The 15,448-nt window shown below is 44.7% G+C and overlaps 1 long non-coding RNA gene across 2 annotated transcripts in view; it reads left to right on the forward strand.

Annotated features, from left to right (window-relative positions):
- Nucleotides 1–15,448, forward strand: part of LOC142831146 (uncharacterized) — a 178,010-nt gene that overhangs the window by 58,813 nt on the left and 103,749 nt on the right. The window contains exons 2-3 of one of the 2 annotated variants that reach the window (XR_012906805.1): nt 1,979–2,110; nt 9,129–9,166. This is a non-coding gene — a long non-coding RNA (uncharacterized LOC142831146). Of the gene's footprint in view, nt 1–1,978; nt 2,111–9,128; nt 10,428–15,448 lie in introns of those variants that run through there. The other variant, XR_012906804.1, reaches the window with a different exon arrangement.

Genomic DNA, 15,448 nt, shown 5'->3' on the forward strand with positions numbered 1-15,448 from the left:
ATCATGATTCTGGGAAATGTGGACACCATAGTGGATGGCTTTGCTGTCATGAGCTTCTCTTACTGTGGTGGCACCATACACCCCAGCAAAGAGGAGTTCAATAACAGGCTGATGAGGGACAGAATGTTGGTGGAATGTCCCTTTCGACATTTGAAGGGGAGATTCGGGAGTCTGGATCTCAGTGAATGCAACATTCCCTTTGTAGTGGCAGCACATTGTATGCTCTATAACTTCTAAGGGAGAGAGGGAAAAGTTATCTGGTAGGGCTTCAGGGGAGGGCGGGGGGGGGCTGAGGCGGAGTGCTTAGCCAGAAAGTTTGAGCAGTCGGACACCAGTGTGAGCAGGAGAACACAGCATGGGGCTGTGAGGACTTGAAGTCAGAGAGGACTTGAAGGACAGTTTAATGCAAGACCTCATTTGAGACTCTACCATGTGGCTCTCCCCAAGTTGCCCCTGCATTCCCTGTATTTCCCTTTAATCCCCCATGCCACCGCTGCTGTTCAAAGAATAAAGAGACATTTGTTCAAGAACTGGAAGGCGGGATGGGGCTCAGGGATGGGGATGGAACTGCCTTCTGCCTCCCAAGGACCTGGAGGGTCCATCTTCCCTTGAGTTCCTCCTCCCCACCTGTGTCCTGGGGCCCCAGCATCCACTGGTGGTGGAAGCCACGGGGCTGGTGGAGGAGGGACCTGGAATGTTATCAGGGTGAGCTGGGCTCTGTGAGGAGACACTCTCTAGACAGGATGCCATGTGCTCTGTCACAGCAGTCATGTAGGCAAACATGGTGTCTCATGGGCTGCTCCCTGGCAGCTCTTCATTCCTGCCTCTCTGTGATCCTGTCCTGCTGCTGTGCCTGAATCTCCACCATGAGGGAGTTCATGCAGCCCATCGGTTTGCGGAACAGCTCCTCTCTTGAGCATTTTTGTCTACAGATCTGCGACAGACGGGCAGATGCTGGAAGAGGGGGAATTCTCACTGAGCTGGCTGCTGGCCTAGATGCAAAGAAAAGTTACAAGGGCAGACTTTATAGCAGATACTTTGTGTTAAACCTACCCGTAATCTGTTAGGGTACGTCTAAACTACATGGCTCCGTTGACGGAGCCATGTAGATTTGTTTGTACGGCAAAGGGAAATGAAGCCGTGATTTAAATAATCGCGGTTTCATTTAAATTTAAATGGCTGCCCCGCTCTGCCGATCAGCTGTTTGTCGGCAGATTGGGGCAGTCTGGACGCTCCCCTGCTGACATGAAAGCCCTTTATTGACCTTTCCAGTAAACCTCATCCTATCAGGCATAATGGAGAGGTCGATAAAGGGCTTTCAGGTTGGCACGGGAGCGTCCAGACTAGCGCACTGAGCCGACAAACAGCTGATCGGCTCAGTGCGGCAGCCATTTAAATTTAAATGAAGCTGCAATTATTTAAATCGTGGCTTCATTTCCCTTTGCCGATCAGCCTAATCTACATGGCTCCATCGATGGATCCATGTAGTTTAGACGTACCCTTAGTGAACACTGAAGGTCTCTGTAAAGACAAAGGAGATGTGTTCCATGCAAGGCCAAATCTTAGCTTTAAAGTGGGCACTTACAACAGGTACTCCATTTTCTCAGGGGAGCTTTGGGACACACTCAGTCCGGAGGTAGGCAGCTATTGTAAGGGGCCAGCCAGGGCAGGAGCCCACAGTCAGTAGGGAGATAGTGGCAGGAGCAGCTTGCTGCTGTGTCTGGCACACGCCAGGTCTGGCACTTGTGGCTTCCTGGGACAGTACTACTTTCCCGGGAAGATGCCTACATGTGGAAGTGGGGGGAAGGAGGTGGGTTGGGTTGTCACAGCACATGCCAGATCCATCACATGTGGCCTCCAGGGCACACTGGTTCCTTTCCTGCTCACAAGCAGGGGCTGGGGTGGGATGGGATGGGGTGGTATCCAGCACATGTGGCCTCCCAGGGAGACTGCTAATACGTTCTCCTCCTCCATGCAGGTTGCCATGCAAGATATCCGTCTTCTCTGAACTATATTGAGTGGTTGGGAGCATATGCTGACTCAATGTGGCCATGAACCTGGGCCTTATGCTGCACTGCTTTATGGTTCCATGATGCTATATTGCTTACTGGTGAGTTGGCATAGGAAGGTGTCCTTCTGTGAAAGATGTCATAATGCTGGCCTCCTCAAAAATCTTGTGAGAAGGATTAAAGAGTTCCTATATGAGAGTGCAGACAAGACTCCTACTCCATCTGAAGACACACGAACAAGCTATTCTGTGCCCTCCATGCCTTGTAGGCACCTCATGCCCTGTTGCCTTAACCCACTTATAATTAAACAAAGTTTGTGAAGGGTCAGAGCTGGACTGGGAGACATTCTGGGAGGAGGGGACTTGCTCCATCAGAGGCATAGCAAAGGAGGTGCGGGGGGGGGGGGGGGGGCAATTGCCCCAGGGCGCCATGCTAGGGAGGTGCTGGGTTGGGGTGAGAACAAGCGTATGCTGCGCAGGCTCACCTGGCATGAGCGGCGAGTTATATGGCCATCCTCCCCAGCCCCAGACCGTCCCTGCTGTGCGCAGCATTCAGTCAGTTCCCCCTTGCCTGCGCACACTGCCGGCTGCAGCTGCCACAATGCGCAGCGTTTCCAGGTGACCGGGGAGATGCCCGGGAGTGACATGACATCACGGCCTGGGACTTTAAAAGTGTGCGGTGCTGCGTGCTGCCGCACGGCCTAGCTTCTAGTTCAGAGTCCAGGGACTTCTGGGGCCCGAGTGCAGAGTCCAGCCCTGCAAAGTGGAAGGCAGAAGGTATGGCAGGGCAGGGCAGTGCAGGGCAGGGGGAAAACTAGGAGGAAGGGGTGGGAGAGGAAGGGGCTTGTGCAGGGGGGGGGGAGGAAGAGGCTTGTGTGGAGGGGGAGAGGAGGGGAAATACAAATGCCAAGGGGCCAAGTGCAGACAATGAGGAAAAGGGCAGGAGGGGAGGTGTCAGTGGGAGGGGGGACAGGGTGATGCTGCAAGAGGAGAGGGTAAGGACATTAGGGTCTAGGGGGGAGGGGGAAGTGCTGGGAGAAGGCTTGAAAGGAGGGGTGGGCATGAGAAAGGTGGGGTTGGAGCAAGTCATGTGTGAGGGCACAGAGGGGCATGAGGGGAATGGGGGCAGAGAGTGGTGAGGGGGTGGGCATCAGGGAAAAAGAGGGCAAAGGGGGCAGGGGCAGTGAGGGAAGTGGGAGGCACGAGTAGGGTGCAGGACTAAGGGAAGGTGCAGGTGCCAGGGGATTCTGGGGTGAAGCAGAAGGGCAGACACCTGCGGGAGAGGGACCAGCACCAGAGGAGAGAGGCAGGGCAGGTATGTAGAGGGAGGTGTTAGAAGAGGGGCTACTGGAAGAGTGGGCACAGGAGGGAGAGAAGGGCTGGTGGAGGGCGTCAGGTCGCAGGAGGGCTGAGGGCAGTGAGAAGGGAAGGAGTCAGGACAGCAGAGGAAGGTGAGGCGTTGGGGGGCAGCAGGCACCAGGGGAGATGATGGAGCAAGGAGAGGAGACATGGCAGGAGAGAGAAAAGGTAAAGGTTTAAAAATATTTATTAATAACTTGGTATGCTGCCCACGGCCAGTTTGTTCGCGCCTCACGGTGCAGTTTGGGTTTACGTGGGGATCAACACGTGGCCGCTGAGTGGGAGCCAAAACAAAAAAATAGTCAGTGTAATGATCTTCTGTTGATATGCGTTTTAGTAGTTAAATTCTTGTACTGTCATTGCTCATGAAAAGTGCTGTCACATTGGTAGAAATCAGGGAAAGATTGCATTTTATTAATATCAGCAGAACGACTTAAATGGGGCCTGTGTGTTGTGTAGTCTTGCCTTAATCTTTGTATTCATGCCTGTCAGTGTGAGAGAAGCTATTTGTATATATTTGCTTGCATATGCAACCACACTTAAGTTGAGGCCCTCAGCATGTTCTATAAGTATCAGTGTGGCCCCTGGGGCTTCCAAAGTTGAGTTGCCCTAGCTCATCCCTGACAGGTGTCTGTCTAACATAGTCTTAAATATCTCCAGTGATGGACATTCCGCAATCTCCCTAGGCAATTTATTCCAGTGTTTAACCACCCTGACAGGCAGGAAGTTTTTCCTAATGTCCAACCTAAATCTCCCTTGCTGCAATTTAAACCCATTGCTTCTCATCCTAACCTCAGAGGCTAAGGAGAACAATTTTTCTTCCTCCTCCTTATGATACTCTTTTAGGGACTACACTACCACCCTAGTTCGAACTAGGGTGGTAATGTAGGCAACCGGAGTTGCAAATGAAGCCCGGGATTTGAATATTGCCGGGCGCCGCCATTTTAAAATGTCCACTAGTGGAACGAGGAGTAACGGTAGTTCGAAATAGGAAGCCTAGTCCGAACTACGTAGTCCATGCCGCGTGTAGCCGCGCGGCACGGAGTCCGCACTAGTGGACATTTAAAAATGGCGGCGCCCGGCAAGATGCAAATGAAGCCTGGGAAAGTCAAATCCCGGGCTTCATTTGCAACTCCGGTTGCCTACATTACCACCCTAGTTTGAACTAGGGTGGTAGTGTAGACATATCCTTAGATACTAGAAAGCTGCTTTCATGTCCCTTTTCCGTCTTCTCTTTAAACAAGGCCATTCCTTCAGCCTTGCCTCGTATCTCATGTTCTCTAGACCTTTCATCATTTGTGTTGATCTTCTCTGGACTTTCTCCAGTTTCTCCACGTTTCCTGAAATATGGCACCCAGAATTGGACATGATACTCCAGCTGGGGCCTAATGTAGATGGCTCATTCCCTGCCTAGGGGACGTGAGACTGGGCGGGTTAATTTCCAGTCCTCCTATTTATTCTTTTCCTAAGCCAGGAGGGCACAGTATTTCTGATGGGGGCTCTGCAGGAAGGCAGTCCACACAGCCCCTTGCCTGAAACCTTGTGCAGGTGTTAAACAGCTGTCCAGCCCACCCTAGAGGTGACTACATTCCAGCATGCCTGAAGCAACACAGCACCAGCAATGGACAGGAGAATGGCTCCCAGGCATGGCTTGCTCATAACTGCTTCAGTCCCATTGGATGGGCCTTCAGCCTCTTTTCTTCTCCTCCTTCACTTTGCAGTAGGGCTGTAGACTCTGGGGGGAGAGGAGTGGAGGCAGGCAGAGGTATCTCCCTGCAGCAGATGTAGACACATCTCTGTATTAATCATTCTTTCATTGAAGTTTTTAGCTTTGTATTGAGTCCTTTTACATGGAAACTTTGTATTACGTCTTGGTAGAATATTCCCTAGAACGAGTGAGGCAGAAACTGTCCCTGTGGGGTGAATGAGGTGGGAATGTATAAGGCAGAAGGTGAGCACCTCTGGGCAGTTGCAAAGGTTGGAGAGGGGATGAAAGCCAGATCCAAGATCAATGAGCCCTGGGAAGTGGGACCATTGAAAGAAGACTGGACCTGTGGATGCCTTGGGGGTCAGCAGCAAGGGCCTGCTTTGGGAAGCCCCCTCTTTGGAGGTGAATGTGGCAGCATTGAGACACCACCCAGAAGCAGGCGCCCCAGGCACTAACTGCGGATTCATGGGCCGGCTCTCACAGATCTTGCACATGCATAAGATGATAGATCTGCAGGAGGGGGGGCAGTGGTGTAGCAAGGGGCTCGGAGGGGTCAGTTGCCCCTGGGCACCATGCTAGAGAGGCTCCAATTTAATCTCATTCTTCTCCCCCCATTATCCCTTCAGCTCACGTGCTCCTACTCCACCTGCACCAGCAGCTGGAGCCTCCTCCCTGCGTCACTGCTCCAAGCCAAACCCTGCTCCAAGCCCTTCTCCATCTCCACTGGTGGGTTAGTGCATGTGGGAACCCAGCCCCAAACTGTAGGCGGTGGGCGAAGATGCGGTATAAGTTCCCCTCAGCTCTGCACCAGGTTCGGGGCCGTGCCACATGGCGGTAGGGGACGCAAATTTTTTCCTTTGCCCCTGGGCGCATAACACCCTCACTATGCCTCTGGGCTCCATTGTCCAGAACAGGACTTGGCTCTTGGGGTTCACTGGCTTGCAACTCTCCTCCTCCTCCTCTTGCCTCTCCACCACCACAGTGTCCTCTAGGCTGACAGCAAGCATGTCTTGGCTGTATTATATAACCATACTAGGGATGCTGGCCAGGCTGCTCAAAAAATGGCATCCAGATGGTCGTAGAAGTGACACATGTGAGGTGTTAGGTCCAAAATCTGGACATTCAATGCAGGTGCTCTTCTGTGCCTGTGGGAACTGGAGCCCATGGGAGCAGAAGTCCTCAACGTTGTCACACTGCTGGGGGTCAGGTTTTTGGGAGTCATCTCCACATACGCCAAGGTGTGCTGCCCACTCACAAATGGGTTTGCAATGCTAGCCAAATGGGAAAGGCCCATCTAGTGTTCCTGGGACTTTTTGAGCTCAGCAAGAGAGCAGTAGAGGAGCAAGTTCTGGCCAGAGTGGTCAGAGCGGGAAGCTGTGGGAGGCCTCCTGGAGGCCAATAGTGTTGACTTTCTGGCAATGTTGTGTCTACAATAATGTAACTTTGATTCTGCAAGGTCAAGAATAGTGTTACTCCCAGTGAAAAGCAGGAGTACAGAAATTGACTCGTGGCCCTTAAGGTCGACCCAACAGGCTTCGTAGAGTGGACACATCACTTAGAAAATTGACCATATGGGGCTAAAGTTAATGAAAAGTTCTAGTGGAGACCAGGCCTTTGATCCCAGAGGATTTGTTGTTTAAGGGGAAATAGAATTAGGTCCATGAGCTGTTTTTTATTGAACCAACCAACCACACACACACGCAGTGAGTGCCAGTGTTTATGTTTAGCATGCAGACCGTCTGCAGGCTCCATTTCTATAACAAATTTTGGCTGATACAGTCACCTGTATTTCTTGTATAAAGTACTAAAATAATGGAAATATTTTGTACCTGAAGACTCAAACTATAGATCACACTGAATTTACTCTGGAGAGTGCTAGTAAAATAACAAAGTAATAAGAAACAAAAAACAAATACATACACATACACAAAATCAATTACTGATCCCAATTCTGCAAGCTAACTAATACTCCCAAAGTGAAACTATGAATCCTGCTTCATTGAAGAAAACCGCAGAGCTGACGGTGTAAGTTATTGATGTCAGTGATCATAGAAACACTACCAGACGCTGCAGGTGGCAAATAATGACTAATACTCATTGTGCTGATGCATGCTCATTTTACTGCTGCTTCTTCCTCCTCTTGGCTCCTTTATCCCTATTTCCCAACCTTTAATTTGCTTCATCTCCTTACTGTGCTTCATCTCATCTCCTTCATCTGTTTTAACCCACACTGTAAGTTCTTTTGGGCACAGTTTGTCTTTTAAATAAGTGAGTGCACAGCACCTCTTGGGGTGCATCTATATATCAGGGCTTATCTCGAAATAAGCTATGCAAATTGAGCTACGTCAACTGCTTAGCTTATTTCAAAATAGCTTAGTTCGAAATTGGGAGCATCTACAGAGCACTTGTTTCTAAATAGATCACTCTTCCTCCAATATCCCTTATTCCTCAAACAATGAGGGTTACAGGAGTCGAAGTAAGATGTCAAGCAGCTTGACAGTATTTCGACAGTCTTTCAAAATAACTGCCTACTGTATAAACACAGACTAAGTTATTTTGAAATAATGTTGCTGTGTGGACATAACCTTAGATTCCTAGTCCCTGAGTGGGACCCCAAGGCTCTCCTGAAATACAAATATTAACATTGTGCCCCATGAACTCTGACAGGACGTCACAACTAGCATAACCGTCTGAAGTGCCATTGTTGTAGGAGTGTCAAAGGAACAAGACGGGTAAGGTAATACCTTTTACTGGACCAACTTTTCTTAGTGAAAAAGTCAAGTTTTTAAAAGTTACCCTTTCATCAAGAGATCTTGGTCCAATAACAGATATTACATCACTTGCCTTGCATCTCATAGTTAGCAGAAGATAATTGTGGAAGACATTTTAATTAGGTGGTCTTATAAAGGAAATAATGGAAGACCCATTGAGAATTCAACTGGAGAAGCCACAAATAACAGAGTAGGAATAATCCTATATTGACTGAAGAACAGGTTAAGTGAATGAATTCATCTTTAATTTCTGTGAAGATAACACTGAGTCTGTGAAAGATGCAGTCAAGGGAGAATGTTTTGGAGGGGGAATTGAACAATAACTCAGTAGCTGATAAAAATGGAGGATAAGACCAGAAATGAGTTGTTCTACCTTAACCACAGATGACTGTGTTACCCTTCCATCAACATACATTATGCTAACTTTCTGCCAGATTTAAGCTGTCCTAAGGTACAGAAAGGATTGGAGAAGGCAAAGATTGATTTATTTTTAAAAGCAACATATATACTGAATTTTGCTTCTAGGGAAATCTGTGTTAATGAATGTTTCAAGAGAGAAATAATGTGTCTTTAAAAATACTCCTTTCCAAATTCATCTTCTGTCTGGTAGGCAAGCAGTGGCAGCAACAGCTTTAATTTCATTGGTCAACTGAATTCATACAATTTATGCATGTTGAAATAGTGTATGCTTGTGACCATGGAAGAAAGAAAATTGCTTACCGTTATGTTCGTAGAGGTTACTTGAAAAATGTGACATGCTTTGACTTAATTTTTGATAGTTATGATTTAATGAAAGGACTTTATTCTCTATTTATTCTAGATCAATATTTATTTTAATAAGAGCCACCAAAATACATACTGTTTCTATTGGTATGCTTTGCTGTGTCATCTCCAGAGAGTGGGGTGGAATCAATATACAAACAAGAATATATTTCATTGTAGAATGTTTCCATCTTGCTTTTTTATGCTAGTCTTAGTGGTCCAGGCACACTTTAGGAGTTGTTTTCCTCTCTCGTTCCAGTGATTTTCAATTTCTGATGTTCCATACCTCATGAAAGTAATTTACAATGGTAAAAATATATTAAAATGGTTTTCAACATTTTGATACAATATTCAGATAAGATAATAGTCAACCATTTCATAAAATGTCCTAAGGAATAGCCTTTAGAAGATGTACAGTAAATCAGCTGATACTGCATTCTGTGTTTGCCTAGCCAGGAAGGGATAACTTTCTAAATCATTGTGGGTGTTTACTATTATAATTGCATTTGCTTTTTTACAGTAATGGACTCGACTTGCCTTTCCTTGTCTGGCTAGCAGGTAAGGCATTTATGAGTGGTACTAGAGATAATTATTGCACAAAGGTAAGCCTAGGACAATCAAGTTTACTGCCCAGATCTCCCCCAATGTGGAAATAGTACCAACCGCTCTTCTGCTGGACACCATGAATTGTGGCTAGCCAGGAGCGAGGGAAGAGGAGCAGACCTAGGTGACATGTTTCAATCTTCCAGCCCTATGCGAGTACAAAGAGAAAGTGAAGCTTGGGTCTGTATTATCTCTTTTGGTGATTCCCCTGAACAGGGATCCTCAATGGCATTCAAAGCCCAGAAGAATGATGAAATGTCTTCCTGGTGAGACAGTTTAAGGATCCCTGGGGAGCAACTTGTAGCTTGATTCAGCTGACGAAGTATTAATATAGGTTCCTGCTAGGGAAGACTGTAACCAGTTAAAACAAGTGAAAGTTGCAACACAATGTCTGCAGACAGGAAAGGGACAAACTGAAGAAAAGCTTGGCTAGCATGGATAGCTGACCCTGACCTATACGTGCCCATTTTACTAATCATGGTCAGTCCAGGGGACAGAATGGGGAGACTACCTCCAAGTGGGTCTGCAACACCATGTGGGAATTTCTTGGAAGGGATTTTCTCTGACGTGGATTTCACCAGAGAAAGAGTAATTCAGTCTGAATTATTTCTACCCACTACTTGTGAATAGATGTGTGCTTATAGCAGATAGAGGCATCACACAATTAAAGCGGTCAGGGACTATGCCCACCCAAAGGGAGACATGAATGATATGCTCAAGGTGCAATAAATTTTCTTTTCACGTCGTAAAAGAAAGGAAGATGTACATTATTGTCTATCCTGACTTAATACAATTGAAATATGAGATAAAAGAGTGTTGCCTATTGACTGTAATGCTAAACAACCTGCCTGACAGTCCTTTGTGATCTCTACTATTTGACCTTGTATGAAGTCCCTGCTTGAAGGCTGTTTGCATTGTAATGTGTTATGTTAGAGTGTAATGATGGTTTCTGGGAAAATAAAAGGTATTTGAAGAAGAGAAATAGTTTGCTGATAATTTACTGTTGAGGATAGGATAACATTGGTTCATAATTACTGTAAATGTACATAGCAATACATGGAAGAAGGGTACTGGTTATCTTGAAAATTGCTACTGTATTCAGTAGTAAAGGTTAGTCTTTCCGCAAGTTTTCATCCTATGAATACAACAGAGAATTATGTCCCTGCTGGGAATTCACTTGCATGGTCAAAATAACTGGTCATTCTTTTTCTGTGGGGATGAGGGTTTGGAGAGGGATGAGGGATGGATTAAGGCTTTGAGGCAGGCTGGTTTTCTTTTTGTTTCTTTTTTGTTCATTTAGCTGTTAAATAACTAGCTGGTGAATTTAATATTATGTGAATTTATGTTGGATGATGGTCTTTGTATTGTTTTTTTTAAACTGTTAGGTCTCTAGAGATGAGAATAATCATAACCTTAAAAAACATAATTTGTATAGAACTTTCTTGGTATCATCCATGTACTACTTCTATAGGACTTTTCCAAAAGGAAGTTGAGACCAGTACTGAAGCTATTATTTGAACTGTTTTTTCCTTAGGAAAATCTTCTGAAGCCTTTACTCAGAGATTGTTTATGTGAGAAAACATGTGGCATAACTTCTGTGTGGAAACTTCTTCTGGGATAAGCATGCTATATTAGGTTTAGCTTATACCACAATGTAAGTTAAACTGGAAAAAGGCAGTCTCATTCAGGAATAATGTCCATATGGGGAACTATTCTGATATGCACATTTTGGTATAGTTAGGCTGGTAAAATTTCCCATGTAGACAAATTTCTATACATCTCTAAAGTAAAATCCTAGTAAATACCTCTGATCTTGATTTCAGTGCATGCACTGTCTGAATAAGGACTCTAGATGTCAGGAATTGGCTCATGAATACCAGCCTTGCAATCTGATCTCTGCAGGCATTAGAAGTCTGTCTACACAGCTAAGATTGCAGGATCAGGGCCATCACTGAAAGCTCACTGAGGTTTGCAAAAGCCCTTCTTTTGCAGTTGCAGACTTCGGTCTAAATTTGGTTGTTGGTTAAGTGTGCAGTTTCTGCGTTGTTCTGATGGCCTGTGATTAACAGGAGTCCAGAACGGATGATCTGGTGGTTTCATGTGGCCTGAAATGCTGTATTTGAAATTGGTATGCCACAATTCAGGGTACTCCTTGTTAATTAAAGTTCTCATTGACTAACCTCGCTCAACAGAGGATAAAGGCCTTCACGTTCAAGGCCTGTCTTTCATGTTTCTACTAACAGAAATGTCAGTTCAGAAGGGGGAGTTGAGAGCCACAATATCTGTAGCAGTTTTGTAGCACTGAACTATAACACGTAGTGTTAGCCAACTTGTGACCCACATGACAAATGTGATAACTAACCATGCTGAAAAGAGGTATGTGATGTAAAATGAGCCACAGGCATTTCTTTGATTTGACCAGAAATGTCACAACCTGACAAAGCTGCCTTGTAATTAGTGGTCCATAGCTTTCTCATGTTACAGTTCAGCGCTAGAGAATTCAGTCTTTGAAATACTTTCATTGACTAAATAAGATCTGGATACAAGATGTAAGTAGCATATTCTGCTCTCGTTTAGTTTTATCCACATAAAAATCAAGCCATGGCACAGTTGTAATTAATAGGAGTGTTTCCATTGATGTCAATGGGACCAGGCTTTGTCTCTGACATAATTAACAACATAGTAACTTTTTAAACAGAGAACTATCCTTAAAGGAAAATCCATGCTCTTTTACCATGTGCTCTTTTGTTGCTTTGCTGTGTCACAACCATTCGGAATGAAAGGCTCCCATTCATAAATGCTCTATTTCCTTGTTAACGTATTTACCTGAAATATACATTGCATATGAATCTACTGGTGTATTCTGAGTGGGTAAACGAACACCATCAAATCAAAGGAAAGTACAGGATCAATAAATCCTTATTATTTCAGGAGGAACATGTGGAATGATCACAACTTTATCCATGGTACTTATTGTGTTATGGCTTCAGCAGAATATATTTGACTCAGAACCCTAAAATCAAATGATTCCATTTCTGAATGTTTATAAACATATATAACAAAGTTTCCTCTATAGCAGGGGTCTCCAAACTTTTCAGCCCGAGGGCCGCATTAACTATCAAACAGCAGTTCGGGGGCCGACTACACAGTTGAGGTCCAAATAAAAAACAATCAAAACATGGATGTTGTTTTTAATTATTTATTTAATATTATTTTATTCAGTTATTATTTAATAACACATTGATACACTACACATGAACACCTGTATTAGTGTGAATGGTGAAATTGTTTCCTGGATGCCAAAATAGCAGACATTTCTGGCTTTAGATTTGTTGTCCCTAACATCAACAGTGACCTGAGATTATCATTGGACAAGTTTGTTCTCAAATTGTTCTTCACATATTTCATTCTTGAAAATGTTTGTTCACACAGGTATGTTGTTCCAAAGATTGAAAGGTACCTTGATGCAAAAGTTTTGACATTAGGAAAGTCTTCCTTGGGCAAAAACTGGTAAAAACCCACCAGTCCTATTTTGAACTTGACCCGAAACAATTTTTAAAAATTCTTATGATTTCTTAAGTTAAACTTACCTGAATATAGTGTGCAAATATATCCACTTATGGTAGAGAGATTGTTGCTTTTAATGTTTCCTCTTCAGAATATACGCCTGCGAATCCATTTCTCCCGGAAGGGGGGGAGGGCTTTTCCCCCTGCTCTCCCCTTCCTCTGCACGCTGTCCTCCCCTCCTGCTTGCCACCGCTCACTCCTTCCCCCCCCCCGGGCAGAAGGGGTCACCTTTTTAAAGTTCCCGCCGGGGTTCACGTTCCCCCGCACGTCGCCGGGCGGGCGTTACCACCACCGCCCATCCTGCCCCCTGATTGGCCGGCTGCCCTGTCAGTCTGGGCGGGGGAACACCGCCCGTGCTAACCCCCGCCCCCTGCGCCGTTTGCCGCCGCGCGGCCGCTTGTCAGCGGAGCGGCCCGCTTCTCCTGCCCCGGCGCGGCGTGAGTACACGCCGCACACCCCTGACAGGGTCCCCCCCCCCCGCGGCAAGAAGGGCCCGTTCGGCGGCGCCCCAGGGACGGGCGGGGGTCGCCTCGTCACACCGGCACGCGGAAGAAGGCGGGGCCAGACAAAAAGGTCTCCACGGGCCGGATGAGAGGGCCTCGCGGGCCGCATCCGGCCCGCGGGCCGTAGTTTGGAGACCCCTGCTCTATAGGATGTAATCAGTGTCATGCTCCCATTCCCATCTCCAGTCTCTGTAGCTTATTCTGTCCATACCAAATGCAATAGACAAATCCACTGAATTATCTTAATCAGAATAAGGCCCTCCACTATAAGAAAAAAAGAAATTATTATTATTAGCCAAACCATCAGCTAGACTTGCTATGACACGACCCATAACTGATTCTTCAGTCCACTCACCAGCTGGATCTTCAATTCAGATCTAAGAAGATGCCTCCAGAGAGATCAAACTGATTTCACTTTTCCTTCCACAAAAGTTCTTAGAACTTTCATTTTCTCAGAATCAGCATAACATTTTGATGTAATACGGCGGGCCCATTAACATTCATTAACCAGCTTAAGGTTCTGTATATGGATGATCTGTCTTCAATCAACCTGATTTTGTGTAGCAACTTGACAAAATTGCCAAGGGAAGAGGGAATTTTTCAAGCCAATATAAAAAGGTGGAATAATTACTCTCATACTTTTTTGTGTTTCTTCCATTTTTGTGTTCCTTCTATATCAAAGGGTAAATGGATTCATTACAGTCTTCTCATAAAAAAAACAAAAATTCGGAAGATATCCATGAATATTGCATGCAGGGGTTTACCATTATGGCAGCAGAACAAAATTCACTTCACTCTCTGAATCTTGCCTCAAAGGCAAATCTTTCAAAATTCCAAGAGTTGCGGTTTAATTGTGGACACTCTTTAAAATTCTCCAAACATCCACAGAAATAGATGCTCTCCTTGGTCAAATGCCATTTCAAAATTACAAAAAGGCTAACTATGCAGTAAACAACCTTGATTGTCTTTCCCTCTACAACCTTTTAATGACTGTCATTGCTTTAGCTTCAAGAGGTTATGTGATCTAATTAGGCCAAATTGAATAAGACTGCTTTTATGCTAAAGCGTGAGAAAGTTAATTGAAATCAATCCATGTTCAGTGAAAATGTTGGAGACATCACTGATAATTTAAAGCAATTAAAAGATGTTGTCCTGAAGCAAGGCAGAAACATTAAGTCTAAGAGCCTGTTAAAGGAAAATTACCTAAAATATTTAAAAGACATTATTCATCTAAGGTAGACTAGGGACATCAAAAGCAATTAGAAACCATAAAGAATAAAATCAGTTATATGTTGTTATCTTTAAGCTACTTAGAGAAACCATCTATTTTCTGATGCCAATTGTTTTTGTGAAATAACAGTTTTTAAAAATAACCTGGATAATGACAGGTTGGTTCTACTTGCGTTTTTAGAATCTAACCAGTTTGTGTACAAAATGATGTGCCAGTTTCCATTTGCATGACCGGGTAGAATTTGAACCCCAAATTTATTTTCCAAATCTGTTTTGACACCCTTGGATACACAGTGAAAATACAAGAAAGCAGAACTCATTGGTCCTTTCAGAGTGGCAAATACTGCTGTTAATTCCAATATTTCAACTTCTATCAACTCACTGAGCATAAATATAAGGAAGCAGATAAGCCTATTGTTAGTAAAATGCCTCCAAAACCAAATATTTGGCACCCCTATAATGAAAAGGAATAGTTGAAAGGAATCTACATAATTTGAATATGCAAAATATTGAAACTGTTGCTCACTAAAATGCAATTCCTTTTGCCCATTTAATTGTCTAGGTGTGTGTTATTCTGGTTTAGAAATTCAGCTCTTTCACAATTAGCTCTTTTAAAAAATATTTCTAGTTAAGTTAGGAGGATACTTTGCATGTTGTAACTTACCTGCTTGTATCTCCACTATAAAAAACAGATGTTGCCTACACAACAATTTATAAGTAAGAGGAAACTAATTAACATAAATTAGGAATAACTGCTGCAATCCTGCATTGAGCTCCATGGAACTGAGCACCTACACTGGGTGGAGATCAGAACTTAAAATTTTACATTGTTGTGATGCTCTCTGGACTGGTTCACAACAGTGAGAGTTCACTTCAGTGCAGACTGTCAAGAAGCATAGCCCTCCCAGCTAGTAGGTTCTATTATTACAGTTTTACC

The sequence above is a fragment of the Pelodiscus sinensis genome, chromosome 12, assembly GCF_049634645.1.
Source record: "Pelodiscus sinensis isolate JC-2024 chromosome 12, ASM4963464v1, whole genome shotgun sequence".
Taxonomy (NCBI): Eukaryota; Metazoa; Chordata; order Testudines; family Trionychidae; genus Pelodiscus; species Pelodiscus sinensis.